Source organism: Cavia porcellus, unplaced genomic scaffold (genome assembly GCF_034190915.1).
Source record: "Cavia porcellus strain 051 isolate PalLab524CR breed Dunkin Hartley unplaced genomic scaffold, mCavPor4.1 scaffold_23, whole genome shotgun sequence".
Lineage (NCBI taxonomy): Eukaryota > Metazoa > Chordata > Mammalia > Rodentia > Caviidae > Cavia > Cavia porcellus.
In genome coordinates this window covers 54,285,392-54,301,967 of record NW_026947506.1, presented here as the reverse complement: position 1 = coordinate 54,301,967, position 16,576 = coordinate 54,285,392, and the positions used below count along the sequence as shown (strand labels likewise).

At 47.7% G+C, this 16,576-nt stretch overlaps 1 long non-coding RNA gene across 1 annotated transcript; it reads right to left on the bottom strand.

Moving 5' to 3' along the window:
- Positions 1-610: 610 nt before the first annotated feature.
- LOC134472545 (uncharacterized) lies at positions 611-14,816 on the bottom strand. The gene is made up of 3 exons (XR_010042423.1): positions 14,484-14,816; positions 8,992-9,070; positions 611-3,542 (listed from the first exon to the last, which is right to left on the bottom strand). It is a non-coding gene; the product is annotated as an uncharacterized LOC134472545 (long non-coding RNA).
- Between the last annotated feature and the right edge of the window lie 1,760 nt (positions 14,817-16,576).

Genomic DNA, 16,576 nt, shown 5'->3' with positions numbered 1-16,576 from the left:
CCGGGCCTCAGGGCAGCAGATGGGAGTTGGTCTTGCCAAATATAGGGGGTGCCAGGCCTGGGGCAGTAGCCTTGGATGGCCAGCATGGGGGAGCCAACTGGGCTTTGGAGAGAACTGGGCCAAGATGATGAAGAAGGGCAGACATAACTTTTGCCTTCTTTCTTGTTATTTTCCATTTTAGTTTAGTTTTGTATTGTTTTGTTTTGAGACAGGGTCTCTGAGCAGGCTGTTTAGGCTGGCCTTGAACTTGCTGTGATCCTCCTACCTCAGCCTCCCAGGTTCAGGGATTAGTGGTATGGGATCCTATGCCCAGCTCTTTTCCATTTCGAGCTTGAAATTTGAAGAATTAAGATGTGTTATGTACATGGACCAACTCTCCACAATAACCATAATCATTATATACTGAAACATGTACTAATAAAACATGTAAAAAATAAAAAACAGTAAAAAAAAAAAAAAAAAGCTGGGTGTGGTGGTGCACTCCTGTAATCCCAGCACTTAGAGGAGGTTCATTTGCAAGTTTGGGACCAGATTGGGCTGCAAAGTGAGCCCAAGGCCAGCCTGACCTGCATAGGGAGACCCTGTCTCAAAAAGGCAATAAATAAATAAATAAATAAATAGGTAAATTTTATGTATTTACCACCATAAAAATACAATTACTCCCCCCCAAAACCCCTGATACTTCTTTAAATTTAAAGGACAGTCACAAGAGTAATGGCTCTTCCCACAAATTCCCCTGATGATAACCTCTCACATGTTATCACCTGTCTCTTGGTCTCTGTCTTTGTGTCTTTATCTCCCGTCTTTCTCCATCTCTGTTTTCTCTCTCTGTCACTCTCGACTCCCTGTGACTCTGTTTGTCTCCATCTCTGTCTATATTTGTATTTCTTTCTGGCTTGTTTGAGAGTGAGCTGTGGGAGTGATGCCCCTTCACGCTTCGCTAGTCTGCATCTCTTTCCCAAGATGGAGACCTCCACTTATCTAACTGGAGTGCCAAGGTCACAGGCAAGGAACTGGCGTGGTCACACTGCCGCCGGCTCCCTGCTTTGCAGATTGATTCAGGCCTTGCCTGGGAGAATCCAGAGCATTCGTGGCTGGTGGCCTCTGTCCCACCTGGAGCCACCCGGGTCTGTCTCGCAGATCAGTGACATTTGGAAGCGTGTAGACCCGTCGCTTGAGTTTGGAAGAGCTTCTTGGCCATGCTCTAGGCCCATCTGCCGCCCTGGCCCATCTGACACCCAGCTGCCAGCATACTGCACCCCCGTGTCCAGCCAGGCTGTGCCTACAGCCAGGAGCAGGAGAGACAGTTGGAGGCCCTGGGTCACTGGGAAGAGGCTGGGGGCCAGTGCAAGGGGTTTGTGACCAAATCCACAGTGGAAACCATGCTCACCTCTTGGGCTTTCCTGCTGAGTGGCTCTGAAGCAGTGGGACCCCGTGGCCTTTTCTGCCCTCACCCATCTGGGGTAAAAGCAGCCTGAGAGGTGGCAAGTGAGAGGTGGCTTGCAGGGACCCAGGGTGGCAACTGCAGCCAGCAGAGCTGCTGCGACTCCTGTGGGCCCCTGAGCCTTGACCACTCACCGCTGTGGCACTTCTGGCCAGGTCCTGCCCATTCAGGCTTAGGTGACATCGTGACATCATTGTCCTTGCACCGTTCAACAGGGTTGCCTGTCCCAGGCCCTGGGCAGAGGCTACACATGGTGTTTGCAGCCAAGCATTCTGTCCCAGATCCAGTCTTCCCACAGGCAGCAGTTTTTCAACCTCAGCAGCCAACCTGGTCGCCCTCTGGCAGCTCCCAGTCCTCCTCGCCTGTCCACTCTGCACCATACCCCACCTAGGTACACAGGGCAACCGCATCCAGCGGCACCCATGGGGGCTGCCCTGCTTCCAGGGTTCAGGTACAGGGCGATGGTGTGCATTTGCACCTCGAGGTGTGCGCAGGTGCCTTGGGGGCCAGCACTGACTGTCACCAAGCTATGGGAGCGACCTGGAGGCACGTCGATGGGCAGTGTGCATGGAACAGGGTATTCCTCATCCGTGAGGAACAGCCAGGTCTGTCATTTGCAAGAAAATGAGTGCGTTTGGAGACCTGCATGTTGAACTAAATAAGCCACACTCAGAAAGATGAATGTTACATGCTGTCCCTAACATGTGGAATCTAAAGGAGATGCAGGAAAGTGGAAGGGAACCTGTGATCCCAGAACTTAGGAACAGGAGGAGGGCCTCGAGTTCAAGGTTAGCCTGGGCTGCATAAAGAGTTCAAGGCCAGCCTGAACTACACAGGGAGACCTCCTCTCAAAAACGAAAAGTAGAAGGCAGACTATTACTAGGCAAGAGGAAGAGATGTAGAAGGAGGGCAAAGAAGAACCATGAGGGGGAGAGACGGGGGAGATGAAACAAACCAGAAAATACACTGAGCCTGAGGGTGGGTGGGGAACTAGGCGACAGGTGTGTGTGTGTGTGTGTGTGTGTGTGTGTGTGTGTGTGTGTGTGTGATGGTACAGTTTTTAAAATGATACTTCTGAGATAGTCACAACTAAGACAGAAGTCAAAATAACAGCTACAGTTTCTGATTTTTTTTTTTTTTGAGACAGGGTCTTACTTTGTATTTCAGGCTGGTTGCACTCACTGTGTTGCCCAGGGTAGCCTCAAACTCACAATGATCCTCTTACCTCAGCCTCCTGAGTGCTGGATTACAGATATATGCTGCCACGCCCGGCTAAGAGCTACAGATTCAAAAAGAAAGGAAAGAGGGAGGAAGGGGGAACGAAAGGGTCGCTGCTGCTATTGATGGGCTCCAAGGGGCAGCTGAGCTTTCTCCACAGCCTTGGGGCTGGCTCAGAAGGGTGCTGCTGGCCTCAGCCAGTGTTGCGTGCAGAGAACACAGAAATAAACCAGACCCGCCTTTGTACGTCTGTTGGGCAGCAGAGATGAAACCCCAGACACACAACCTTCCAGGGGCCTCCTACAGCAGCGAGGTCAGAGACAGCAGCGAGGGATGTGTGGTCCGGAAGCCTGGCCTGGGCTGGAGATTGAACCCCGGGATGGGGGAGAGGCTGCGCATGGGCTCTGGAGGGGCAGCCACCTCCCTGGGCTCCCCCGGGGTGTGGGGACAGCTGAGGGTGCAGGCTTCGGGCAGCTGCCATGCGCACAGATCCCCCAGGTAGGGCTGTTGGCCCAGCTGCTGTGGGAACAGGTTCGCCCTTGGCTACGCTGCCTGCCGTGGCTTTCTGCAGAGCCGCCAGCAGCCCATCTGTTCCAGCTTCTCACTCGCCCAGAAATCCCAGCGCTCCCCCCACTCCGCCCTGTCTTCCTGTGGATTCTATTTCTGCCTCCCCAAACCTTCCAGAAGGGGCTTCTGGCTCAGAAGCGACCCCCGCCTGCTTGCTCCATCTGCCCTTCTGCCCGATCAGGGCAAGAGTCTCACACAGACCCAGCTGCACCCCAGTCTAGAGCACGCAGAGCCAGGCCGAGTGAGGGCAGACGACTGGACGGCTGTCTTCACGGTACATGGCCTAGGAGTCTTCTAGGAGCTGAGGAGGAAGCTGCACAGATACAAAGCCCAGAGAGTCAGTAAAGCCTGCTGGATTGAGCAGAGGCCAGAAAAGTTGGTGTCCATGCGTGATTTCATTACATGCGTGTGTACACACATACACACATGATAAGAAACACAAGCATCTGTACTCACGCAGAAGTATAGAAATACAAAAACACACACACATACCTACAGACAGATAAACAAACACACCTATGCACAGACAGCCATGCAGAGAGATCCAGATACGAGTGTATGTATACTCACACACATGTAGAATATGCACACATAGACTCAGTGAGACCAAAAGAACTGGGGATGTAGCACAATGCAAAGGCCTGGGGTTTGAACCCCAATAAGATATTTCTTGTTTCTCAGGAAGCTGGGGCAGGAAGATCACAGTGAGTTCAAGGTTAGCCTGAGCTACAAAGTGAGTTATTTACTATTTGGATTTACAACCAAGGCATAAGATCCACCACTCAGATTTACAAGCTGTCTTTTTTTTTGACAGTTCTGTACATCCTGTTTCTAGAGCTTCAAATTCATTTTTGAAAAGTATAGTTTATTTTTTGAGACAGAGTCTCACCATGTAGTCCAGGCTGGCCTTGACTCACCAGGATCCTCCTACCTCAGCCTCTTGAGTGCTGGAATTACAGGCATGCACCACAACACCTAGCTCCTACCTTGTTTATATTGTACTGTATTTTTGCTTTACAATACTGTGTGTAAGAGCTATGCAAATAAAAGCAAAGTCCTCAGGTGGGAGTTTCCTTTGACCATGTCTTTGTTTTGAATGTTACAGTGTACATACTTCATACAAAAACCAGTTCAGTGGGGCTGGGGATTTAGCTCAGCGGCATAAGTGCCTGCTTTGCAAGCAGGCAGTCGTGAGTTTGATCCCTGGTACGGATAAAAAAGAAAAAGACCAAAAAAAACAAAACAAAACAAAACAAACACCAGTTCAGTTAATGACCACGTCACAGGAATGGAAATCATCAGTTGTTAAATGAACATCTGTATCACAAAACAAACTGTCAGTCAGACATGGTGGAACACACCTGTGATCCCAACACTGGGCAGGCTGAGGCAGGAGGATCAACATGAGTTTAAGGCCAACCTGAACTATACAGCAAAACTCTGTCTCAAAAAAACAAAAACAAAATAATAATAATAAATAAGTAAGTAACAAGGGCTGGTGTTGTGGTTAGTTCAGTGTGAAGAATCCTCATTATGAGAAATTATTTTTTTAAAAATGAATAAGTAGGGGCTGGGGATTTAGCTCAGCAGAAAAAGTGCTGGCCTGGCAAGTTCGAGGTCGTGAGTTTGATCCCCAGTACCAAAAAAAAAAAAAAAAGAATAAATACATCCTTGTATATATTCATGTACACAAATACATACAGGCAGAAAAGTACAGAACTATGCAGACACGTAGGACTAGACGTACACATTTCCACAAGTAGACACAAAAATACATCTGTGCTCACACACACCACACTCTGGTAGTGTGGAATATACACAGGTGGACACCTAGGTGTGTATGTGTGTTTGTGTACACCTAGAGCCAGGGATGCCCCATGGGAAAGACACATCCAGCATCCAGATCTCAGCTTCTTAGCTTGGTTCTCCAGTGAAAGCACCCAGATGGAGCTGGTGACATGACTGACTCCAGGGCTTGGGGAGAGGGAGCCAGGAGTGGTGGTGCCTGCCTGTAATCCTGGCACTCTGGAAGGCTGAAGCAGGAGGGTTGCAACTTTGGACCCAACCTGTTCATTTAATAACTTAGCAAGACCCCATCTCAAAATAAAGTGGGGCACTGGGGATGTAACTAGGTGTGAAGGTCCTAACTTCAGTCCCTACGACTCAAAAAGAAGGGACTTATCAAAAGGGTACTGCTCACGGCCAAGTTTGAGATCATTTTAAGCACCAAATAGATAGTGGTAGGGCTGGGGATTTAGCTCAATGGTATAAGCACCTGCCTGGCAAGCATGGAGTCGTGAGTTCAATCCCTGGTACCAAAAACAAACAAACAAACAAAAAACTCAAATAGATAGTGGTGGTGACAGCTCCACAGGACGGAGTGGGATTCCACCCACATGTGCCGATGTAAATAAACAAACAGGGGAGCCAGGAGAGCTCTCCCTTCTAGTGCAGCCCCAAGAGTAAATACAGAAAGAGCTGTGAACCTGAAAGCCGTGGTGAGAGGTGCTGAGTGCAGCGGGTATTAACGCAGCTTCAAGACCTCTGCCCTAAAGCTACTGTGATCAAAACAGTGTGGTACCGGCCAAAGACAGACTCGAAGATCGATGGAACAGATTAAAGGTGAAGGAGCAACTCCAGACACACTAAACAACCTTATCTTTGACAAAGATGCCAAACACATTCACTGGGAGAAAGACAGCATCTTTCGTATATGGTGCTGGAAAAACTGGCTCTGCTCATGCCGAGGATTAAAGTTGGACCCGTATATTTCACCATGCACTAAGCTAAAATCAGAACGATCAAAGATCTTATTACTAAAAGAGAAACACTAACTCTGCTGGAAGATAGAGTAGGTAAAACGCTCAAAGACACTGGTGTAGGCAAAGATCACTGACAGAGTGAAGAGACAGCCACAATGTGGGGGAAACTGTTTGCCAGCTGTTCCTCAGACAAAGGATTATTATTGAGAATGTAAAAGAACTAAAAAAAAAAAAAAAAGAAAGAAAAAAAAAGAAAGAAAATTAGTCCTCCCAGATTTAAAGACCCAGCCCAAAAATGGGCATCTGAGATGAACACACACTTCTCAGGTGAAGAAATGCAAACAAGAAATAAATATGTGAAAAAATGTTCAACATCACTGGTCATTTGAGAGATGTAAATTAAAACAACACTGAGATTCCATCTCACCCCAGAAAGAATGGCTGTCATCAAGAAATCAAGGAATGAGGGCTGGGGATTTAGCTCAGTGGCATAAGCACACCTGCCTTGCAAGCAGGCGGTTGTGAGTTCAATCCCTGGTACCAAAAAAAAAAAAAAAAAAAAAAAAAGTTTAAAAAAAAAGTCACACAGCCGTTGTTTCCAAAAAAAAAGAAAAGAAAAAAAGAAATCAAGCAATAACAAATGCTGGAGGGGCTGCAGGGAAAAAGAAACCCTTCTCCACTGTTGGTGGGAATGCAGACTGGTGCAACCACTATGGAAATCAGTGTGGATATTCCTCAAAAAACTAGGACTAGAGGTCCCATTTAACCCAGCTACTTCCCTCCTGGGTATCTTCCCAAAAGAAATAAAAAGATCATACCATAAAAATATATGTGCACCTATGTTTATAGCAGCACAATTTGTAATAGCCAGATTTTGGAAATGCCCATCCACTGAGGAATGGATAAAAAAAGATGTGGGGCTGGGGATTTACCTCAGTGGCATAAGTGCCTGCCTGGCAAGTGTGAGGTCGTGAGTTCAACCCCCAGCGCCAAAAAAAATAAAAAAATTTTTAAAAAGATGTGGTATTTTTATACAATTGACTACTACTCAGCATAAAGAGGAACAAACTTGAGGCCTTTATAGGTAATGGGTGCAACTTGAGACTGTACTCATAAGTGAAATAAATCAGACTCACATTTGTAAACATTGTGTTGTCTCAGTGTGAGAAGCTGAGAGAAATAACATGTGTATGTATATATATACATATATACATATATATGCGTGTGTACACACACACACACACACACACACACACACACACATTACAAATCCTACTATGTGGGGCTGGGGATTTAGCTCAGCGGCATAAGTACCTGCCTTGCAAGCAGGCGGTCATGAGTTCGATCTCCGGTACCAATAAAAAAAATGAAAAAGACAAAAAAAAAAAAAAAAAAAACCCAAATCCTACTATGCAAATGATGTGTAGCACTGAGTGTTTTATTTTTTGTTTGTGCTGGAAATGAACCCAGGCTCCAGTGCATACTAAGTGCTGTCAGAGCCACAGCCCCAGTTTTTTGAGATGGAGCCTGAGGGTCTTGCTGTGTTGCCCAGGCTGGCTGCAAACTTGACATCCTCCTGCATCAGCCTTCTGAACAGTAAATTTTTGTTTCATGAGCAGAATTAAGATTTACCTGTCTATCTGAGAGACTCATTTTAAGGAGTTAGCACATATTGTCATGTCAGGATTGCATTTGGAACCTGCAGGGAAGGCTGCAAACTTGAGACCAGAGTGCCGGTGACACTACAGCTGGAGTCTGAAGGCTATCTGAGGCCCTAATCCTCTCTTAAAAGACCGCAGGCTTTGAAGGCCTTCAACTGATTAGGCGAGGGCCACCCATACCATGGAGCATCATCTATTGAAAATCTGCTAATTCAGCTGGATTTGGTGGCACATGCCTGTACTTCCAGCATTCAGGCAAATGAGACAGGAGGATCACTATGAGTTTGAGGCCAGCCTACACTACATGAGACCCTGTATCAAACAAAACGAAACAAGAATCTGCTAATTTATCAGGGCACGATGATGCATGCCTATAATCCTATCACTAGGAGACTGAGGCAGGAAGATTGCTTTAAGGTCAAGGTCACCCTAGTGTACATAATAAATCCAGGCCATCCTGCCCTCCCGGTGGTGCCACCTTCCCACTGATGCCACCAGGCTCCACGGTGGAGCTGTCCCTGCACAGGTCCAGTCCCTGCCCACTGCTGGCTATGGCTTGGGGGAGGGTTCCACATGGGCCACCTCCAGCTCACCAGCCCTGACTTCCTGTCACTGCTGGACCTGCTTGCTTTGCGTGTGTGGTGGCCGCATTGCACATCCTGCCCAGCTGTGGGCTCTGTGGGGTGGCTGAGACCAGTCCCCTGAGGCCCCAGCCCTGCCCACCGTCCCTGTCAGAGGCCACATCACACCATCTGCTTCCTCAGGATCAGAAATGGAGTCAACGTCGGCCAGAGCCCGGCCGCCACAGCCTCAGTGGACCCTGTTCCAAAGCATGGCTGCCCTGTCCTGGATGAGGCAGGGCGGCCTGGCAGGGTGGCTGCTTCGGGAGGGGTCTTTTCCTGCTGGCCGGCACAAGGGCAGGAGATCCCCACCTCTTTGTCCTCCACTGGTTGACCTGCTTTCTTTCTTTCTTTCTTTTTTTTTTTTTGTCTTTTTTGTTTTTATTGGTACCAGGGATCGAACTCACAACTGCCTGCTTACAAGGCAGGTGCTTATGCCGCTGAGCTAAATCCCCAACCCCTTGACCTGCTTTCTTGCTTAGTCCAGTATTAACTGAGGCAGTAGAAGCCGTTTTAAAATTATATTTTGTTAAAAACTTACTAAAAAGTTCCCAAAGGAAATTTAAAATGAAAAAAAAATTCCTGATTGGTGTGTTTTGAAATTTTGTTTTAGTTTTCTTTCTCTTTGAAAAAAAATTTTTTTTGTTTTTTTCTCTTTGAAATAAAATGGATGAAAAAAAAAGAAAACTAATTTCACAAGGTTCACACATGGTACACACCTGAAATTCCAGCACTCAGGAGGCTGAAGCAGGAGGGTCACCTTGAGTTCAAGGCCAGCCTGGGCTGCATAGCAAGATCCTGTCTTGAAAAACAAAAGACAAAATCAAAGAAAAATTCCTAGAGTCCTGTCATTCCATGCACCTCCTCTCCACTGCCGTCTGTGTTTTCCGATTCGCTTCTGCTTCCTAACAGTGTGTGCGTCTGTTTCTGTACCAGGGTGACACACTGTTGTCACACACAGGATACTGAGAGCGAAACAGTTGTCTCGCCCCTCCTCCGTACTGCACAAAGGAGGCTGTGGTTTCTCGTCATCTCAGTGACTAACTTGTTTTATATTTTATGCACTGGGAATTGAACTCAGGATCTCATGCTTGCTGGGCAGGCCCTATACCCCTGAGCAATATCCCCAGCCTGAATAAAAATTTATTTATTTATTTATAGCAATTTAAATGGTCTGGTATCATTATTTAGATGTTTTGTGGTTGGACATTTAGGCCATTTCCAGTTCTTATTTTGTTGTAAGCTAATTCACATAAGCAGCTGGGGTTCCCACTCTCTGCCATACTGAGGAGTGAACCCAGGGTCTTTGCACTGATCTGCATGCCCAGGCCTTGTCTTTTTTAAAAATTTTGAGACAAGGCTTCATTAAGTTGCCCAGGCTGTGTTTGAACTTGCAGTTCTCCTGCCTCAGGCGTCCCAGAGTGCTGGAATGACAGGCACGTGCCACTAATGAACAGCTGTTTTTACTCGGTAAACCTGCAGCACTGACAGCTGGCAGATCCTGTAACACACACTGTAGAGCTTTGCTCTCTTTCTTTTTTTCTTTTCTTTTTTTTTTTTAATCGATACCAGGGACCGAACTCATGACCACCTGCTTGCAAGGCAGGTACTTATACTGCTAAGCTAAATCCCCAACCCAGAGCTCTGCTTATGTTCTGTTTTGTTTTGTTTGTATTTTGAGGCAGGCTCTTGTTACATTGCCCAGGCTGAATTCCTAGACTCAAGGGATCCTCCTGCCTCAGCCTTCAAAGTAGCTGGAACCACTGTTATGTGCCACTTCTCCTGTCTTTTTTTTTCTTTTTCTTTTGAGGCAGGGTCTTCCTATGTAGCACAGGCTGGTGATTCTCTTGCCTCAGCCTCTAGGTTGCTAGGATTACAGGCCTGGTCTCCTGTCCGATTGTAGCTCTCTGAATCTTTCCCCAACACTGTGGTCTGACTGTTGCCCGTTAGCCAGGGTCCAGGCCATGGTGGACCCCTGCTTGGCGCTGTCGCCTTGTCCCTTCTCACTGAGCATGGCTGACACTTGCATAGGGCACGGCATGAGGTTTGCAGATGGCAGTCGGAGAGGACGGAGCCTCCCGCTGTCTGCACAGAGCCTGGTTCAGCACCCGGGAAGGCGAGCAGTTGGATCTGTATAAAACCGCAGGGTTTTGTAGCTTTTATAGAAAACGCTCACCAATGTTTCTTGGGAGAGCTTCTCTGCAAACACACATGATAAAGGAATCTTTCACAACCCAGGAAGCCAGTATGGGGCTGGGGGCCTGGCTCAGTCATTGTGGGTGCCTGGCATGTGTGATGCACTGGGTTGACTCCTGTACCCCCAGATAGAGGGGAAGAGAGCCCTGTGGCAGGGTCTCCCCACACCCTGTCCTCCTGCTCCCTCTGCTATAATCAGGGCTCAACCTTGACATCATCTACTCCTGAGTCCCGGGGGTTCCCACTGCCAAAACTTAGTGGCTAAAAGCAATACATACTGGTATTAGGGATTGAGCCCAAGACCTTTGCACTTAGCTACATTCCCCCACCTCTAAAAACTTTTTTTTTGTTAAAAAGCTTTTTGAGGCCAGGTCTCACTAAACTGCTAAATTAAGTGAACTGGGGCTCAAACTTGCAATTCTCTTGCCTCAGCCTTCCAGGACTACAGGCCCATGGCTTCCTGGGATTACAGGCATCTGCCACAGTGCCTGACTACTCAAAACTCCACAGTCGAGCAGGACTCAATGGGGACGCCCATGGGTGCTGTGGAGGTAGGGGCCAGGGCCTTCTGATGCTTCTCACACTGGCTAGGGTGGCCCAGGCAGGGCTGGGACTGGGCCCACTTGGGGACCTGGGCTTCTCCTTACCGTGGTGGACAGCAGGAGAGTGATACAGAGGAAAGAAACTCCCAGCCTGCTAGATGTCTGGCAAGAGTTCGGGTTGTCTAAAACTGAAGAATGAACTTTAGGAACAATGGAGCAGAATGTATTTGAGAAAAAGTAAGCTTCTGTCTGGGAGAGACAGAAGGGGTACTGGGTGGGTTGCCAGGGGCTCTCTTTTGTAGGGACTTCCCTAGAGTAAAGCCACAGAGTAAGGTGGGTCTAAGGTGGAAAAAATGGGAACTTGAAAGGTTGGCAGAGGTGGGACAGAGCTATGGTCAACCAGTAAGATTAATTGCTCAGGTAAAATTGATTAAATCGGGGACAAATGGGGAAGCGAGTCCCGTAACAAGCGGGCATCCATACAGAGCAGTGCTTTTCCTGTAGGGGGTTGGGATGGTGACTCCTGGCTTCCTCAGGGTGTCAGAGACCCTGTTAGAATATCAACTCCTGATGTTTATCCGTAGGAAGTATGTGGGTACATTTGATTTATCTTTTGTCTTGAGATCTGGCCCACAGCAGAGGCATCTGTCTATCCTACAGTTGCAACATGTCTGGCCTTCTGCACTAGCTCCTTTGAGGACTCAGCCTTGTCTGACTACCTATATTTCTATCTAACTCTGTTGCCTGTTACAGGGTGATTGGAATAATGATCGTACATTAACTAAGCTGCCATCTGTGTTTGGGGAAGATGTTTAGTATGTATATATGCATATATGTATGTGTGTATTTATAGAAAGGGTCACTATGTAGTTGTATTGGTTACTTTTCTCTCTTTGCTGGGCCAAATACCTGACACCCAAAATTAAGGGAGGAATGTTTATTTTGCTCACAGTCTGTGTCGAGGTTTCAGTCAGCTGGCTCCAAGGCAAGGTGGTGTGGTGTAGATGTCAAGGTGACAGAAGACAGCAAAAGCAGCGAGAGCAGGAGGGGAGAGAGAGCCTCTTTTCCTCCCTTGAATTGTAAGCAGGCTACCAGCACCCCAGGATGGATGTAGTAATCACAAAATCTGGGGTGGAGATGTTGCCTTTGCCACAGCCTTCTTCAGAGCTGGTCTTAAATTTCTTGTGTGGGTTGATTTCTATTTCTCTCGGACTCGTTATTTTAGATTGCTGGTTCCCAGACATTTGGATTTCAAAGGCAAGCAAAACTCTCCCAAGTTTCATCTACAATCTCTCCTTAGTCCAACCTGGGCTTAGTGGATCCTGTCTCAAAATTTAAAATAAAAACAAGGCTGAGAAGGTAGCTCAGGGCGAAGGCTGTGAGTTCAATCCCCAGAACTGTCCCTCCCACCAAAAAACTCTAAGGGGCAGCTGAAAATCAGGTGTGGAATTTGTTTTTTTTTTTTTTTTTTTTTTTTTGAGAGAGGGTCTCACATAGTTCATGCTGAACCTGAGCTTGCTTTGTAGCCCAGGTGGGTCTAGGACTTGCAAGGATCCTTTTGCCTCAGCTACCCGAATGCTGGAGGAAATTCTTAGTTGGGATAGACATTGTGTGTGTGACCTTAGGAGAAAGGCAAAACCCATTCATCCTCATCCCAGCCCTGACTCTGCAGCCCTGCTGCCCAACACCCAGTGTCTCAAAATGCAGGTCTCACACAGGGCCTGCTGTACTTGTGGTCCTTGTTCTGTAAGGGCTCTCAGAGTGTGAGTTATGAAAATGCCTCAGGCAAATAAAAGAAGGTCGAGAGGATTAGCAGTGCCGGGGTTTGCCCTGAATGACGTTAGTACACCTCAGTGAATAAAATCATTCGCATCTGTATCCACAGCCATCCAAGGGTGATGCTGTGCAATTCAAGGCCCACTTTCCAGGGGAAACACGGATGTCAAGCAAGGCCACACCTCTGGGTGTCAGTGGAGACTCCCCCAGTTCCCCGACGGTGCTAGGAAAAGGCCTTCTCCCCTCTGAGATGAGAGAAGACAGCAGACCTACAGCTGGGTGTGCTGTCACACGCCTATAATCTCAGCAGTCTCGAGGCTGAGGCAGGAGGATTGCTGTGAAGTTCCAGGCCAGCCTGGGCTACATAGTGAGTTCAAGATCAGCCTGAACAGCACAGTGAGATCCTGTCTCAAAAAACAACAAAATGGGGCTAGGAGTTTAACTCAGCAGTGTAAGCATCTGCTTGGTGAGCACAAGGTCATGAGTTCAATCCCTGGTACAAACAAAAACACAAAACAAACAGTCTGGAAAGATCTGTGGGCTCATTTCAGTAATTCTGGTCAAAGGTACAATCAGGCCAGGTGTGGTGGCCCCCAGCTGTAATCCCGGCACCCAGGAGGCTGAGGCAGGAGGATTGCTTTAAGATCAAGGCCAGCTCGGGCTACAGTGAGTTCAAGGCCAGCCTGGGCTACATAGCAAGACCTCATTTTACATTTTGTGCCAGGGATTAAACTCACAACCTGGTGCTTGCCAGGCAGATGCTTATGCCACTGAGCTAAATCACCAGCCCCTAGACCTCATTTTTTTTTTTTTTTTGTCTTTATCGGTACCAGGGATCAAACTCAGGACTGCCTGCTTGCAAGGCAGGCGCTTATGCCGCTGAGCTAAATCCCCAGCCCCTCTCATTTTTTTAAGAAAAGAAAAATTTATTAAAAGCAAAAGAAAGACAAGGACCAAGGCCATCATAGCAGAGCTGCTTCCTGTAGTCACAGCCTCTTTTACAGTGCTAGTGTTCAGGTGGTGCATGTCTGGAGTCCCAGTTGCTGGGGAAGCTGAGGTAGGAGGATCGCTTGAGCCGAGGAGTTTGAGACCACCTCAAGCAACAAGGTGACGCTGTCTCAAAAGCAAAAATGAAAAAAAAAAAAAAATCAGCGCTGATGGGACCTGCGTTTTCTTCTTTGGACGCAGCCTCGTCAGTCCCTGATTCGAGGAGCCCGAGTCCCTGGGACGCTGCTGGCTGCCCGGCAGCAGACTCCGGCTCAGCAGCGCCGCCTGGCGTGGAGGAGCTGGCCCTCTGCCACCGCAGCACCACTTGGCAAGCAGGCCACGGAGGCCTGGCCTTGAGACAGAGGAGAGTGTCTTGCCTGTCCCCCTGGTCAGGCTGACAGCTGTCATGCCCCTCCCCTCACAGCCCTCTCCTTCCACATCCAGACCCGTTAACATCCCGACCTGGCCAGCCTCCCGGGACCCCCTGTTTGGCCCCGCCATTTGCATGGAAACGCAGGCTGCCAGGTCCCCTCCAGGAGGTGCTGGCCTTAACCTGCAGTGAGCTTGAATCTGAACCAAGTCGTAGAATTGAATTTGGACCAATCAGCACGCTGGATTCGGAAGGCTTGAGATTAGAACAAGTAGGCCAATTAACAACAGTCATGGATTTGGACTAATTAGCAGTCTCAAACAGGGACCCAGTCACAGACCTGCTGGTGCTCTGTAAGCAGCCTCTGTTGGTCTCCAAAGGCTCTGTTCACACGTGACTCTCTTCTCCCGCATGGTAGCCCAGGTCCTGTTCAATGCAGCCTCACTGTGTAGACCTGTAAATCCGCCTGTGATTTATCCCTTGGGCAGTGTGAGCTCAGAGGTGCTGTAAATCTACTTAGGATTCTTAACCTAAATAAAGTGACAGAAAAGCCTTTAGACAAGCGCGGCTCTAATCTCTGTGGCTGCCTGAAAATCTTCCATGAACAGCGGCCAGCAGGGATCGTGTCACAGGAGGTCACCCAGCACTCGGTGACTTCAAAGGATGCAGTGCCGGCTGGCATCAGCAGGTGGCATCATTCCCTGGAGCTTAACGCTCAGGGCTGAGGCGGCTGCTTTCAGGCCCCAGGGGCCTTGGCAGAGCCGCACCATGCAGTCAGGGCTAGCACGTCCACAGGTGGGTGAAATTCTTAGGGTTTTTGTTTTTTATAAATGTATTTGTTTAGATCCAGGGTCTCACTATTAGTCTAAGATGGCTGCAAACTCATTATGTAGCTCCAGTTGGCTTTGAACTCATAATCCTTCTATCTCAGCCTCCTGACTACTGAGATTCCAACATGTACCACCATGAGCTTCTTCTTTGTTTATTTTGTTTTGTTGTTTTTTTTTTGTTTTTTTTTTTTTTTTTTTTTTTTTTTTTGAGACAGGTCTCACTACACAGTTCAGGCTGGTCTCGAGCTCACTTTGTAGCCCAGGCTGATCTTGAATTTGCAAGGACCCTCCCGCCTCAATCTCCTGAGTGATGGGATTACAGACATGAGCCACCACACTAGGCTACCATGTGCTTCTCATTCTTGATGCCTTTACTCAAAACTGGGAAACAAAATTCTTTTTTCGGGGGTAGTATCACTCAGCCTTAAACAAGAGGGAAGTTATGTCATTTGCAGGAAAATGGTTGGATGTGGAGATCATGTTAAGCAAAATAATCTAGACTCAGAGATACTACCTTTTCTCTAATATAAGGAATCTAAAAGAAAAGGTGGCATAAAAACTGATGTAGAAGGTGACCTGAGCAGCTCTGCTTGAATGCAGAACAGTTACCTCTGTGTTAGTTAAATGAACCCTATCTCCATTTACTAATACCTACAGAGCTGACTGAGCTGTTTCCTTCTCCCTTCAATTGGCTCTAAGAATGTAAATAAGGCTGGCTGAGGTCCTGATATATAACCCGTGAAGCCGGCCGACAGCTTCCTGACTCCATGAATTGTGTTCCCTGTAAACAGTTGAGCACAGAGCGGGATGGCAGAGCCACACAGCTCCAGGAACATCAGCTGGGTTCCAGCCTCAAGATGAAAGACTGTCTACGGCCATACCACCCTGAACGCGCCTGATCTCGTCTGATCTCGGAAGCTAAGCAGGGTCGGGCCTGGTTAGTAATAAAAATACAACAGAACAAGAAAAAGAAAAAAAAAAAAAAAAGATGAGAGACTATGACTTCCCAGGGCACAAAAGTTTACATATCAGAAACTGAAACAGCAGCCTCCTAAATCATTCAAATTCTCCCCTAAAAATGTGGATTGGTCTTTCTGCACGCCCTTCTCCCTGTATATTGCAGAGATGCTTTCTCTCCATCAGGCCAGCTCAGCTCAGTTAGTCATGAAATTCCTGCCATCCTGTCACTCATCCTCCAGCCACTCCCTCTTTACAAGTTAATAAACGCTGGGTGAGGCCTTGGATCAAGGCCTTTGTTCCCTGTATCCTCACCTGGACCAGACTCAGGACCCCTCGGCTGCTTGTAACTATGAATATATCTTAGTGTCTTTATGCTCACTGTGGGGTTGCACTGGAGGTGGCAGATTGCAGTTAACTCACTGGGATTCCAGCAAGGTTTCAATGGGATTTACAAATATAAAACCTCCCGGACCTCCAGGAGGTCAGAAGACGGAGTGCAGTAATTGGATTACCATATTGTAAGAGATTACATTATTGGGATTACAATAAACCTAAAGGAAATTTACCAGACCAGAAAAAGGAGCAAGGAGGAGGAAGCAAGGTAGAGGGAGGTTGAGATGATCAGGATGTTGTATGCATGTAT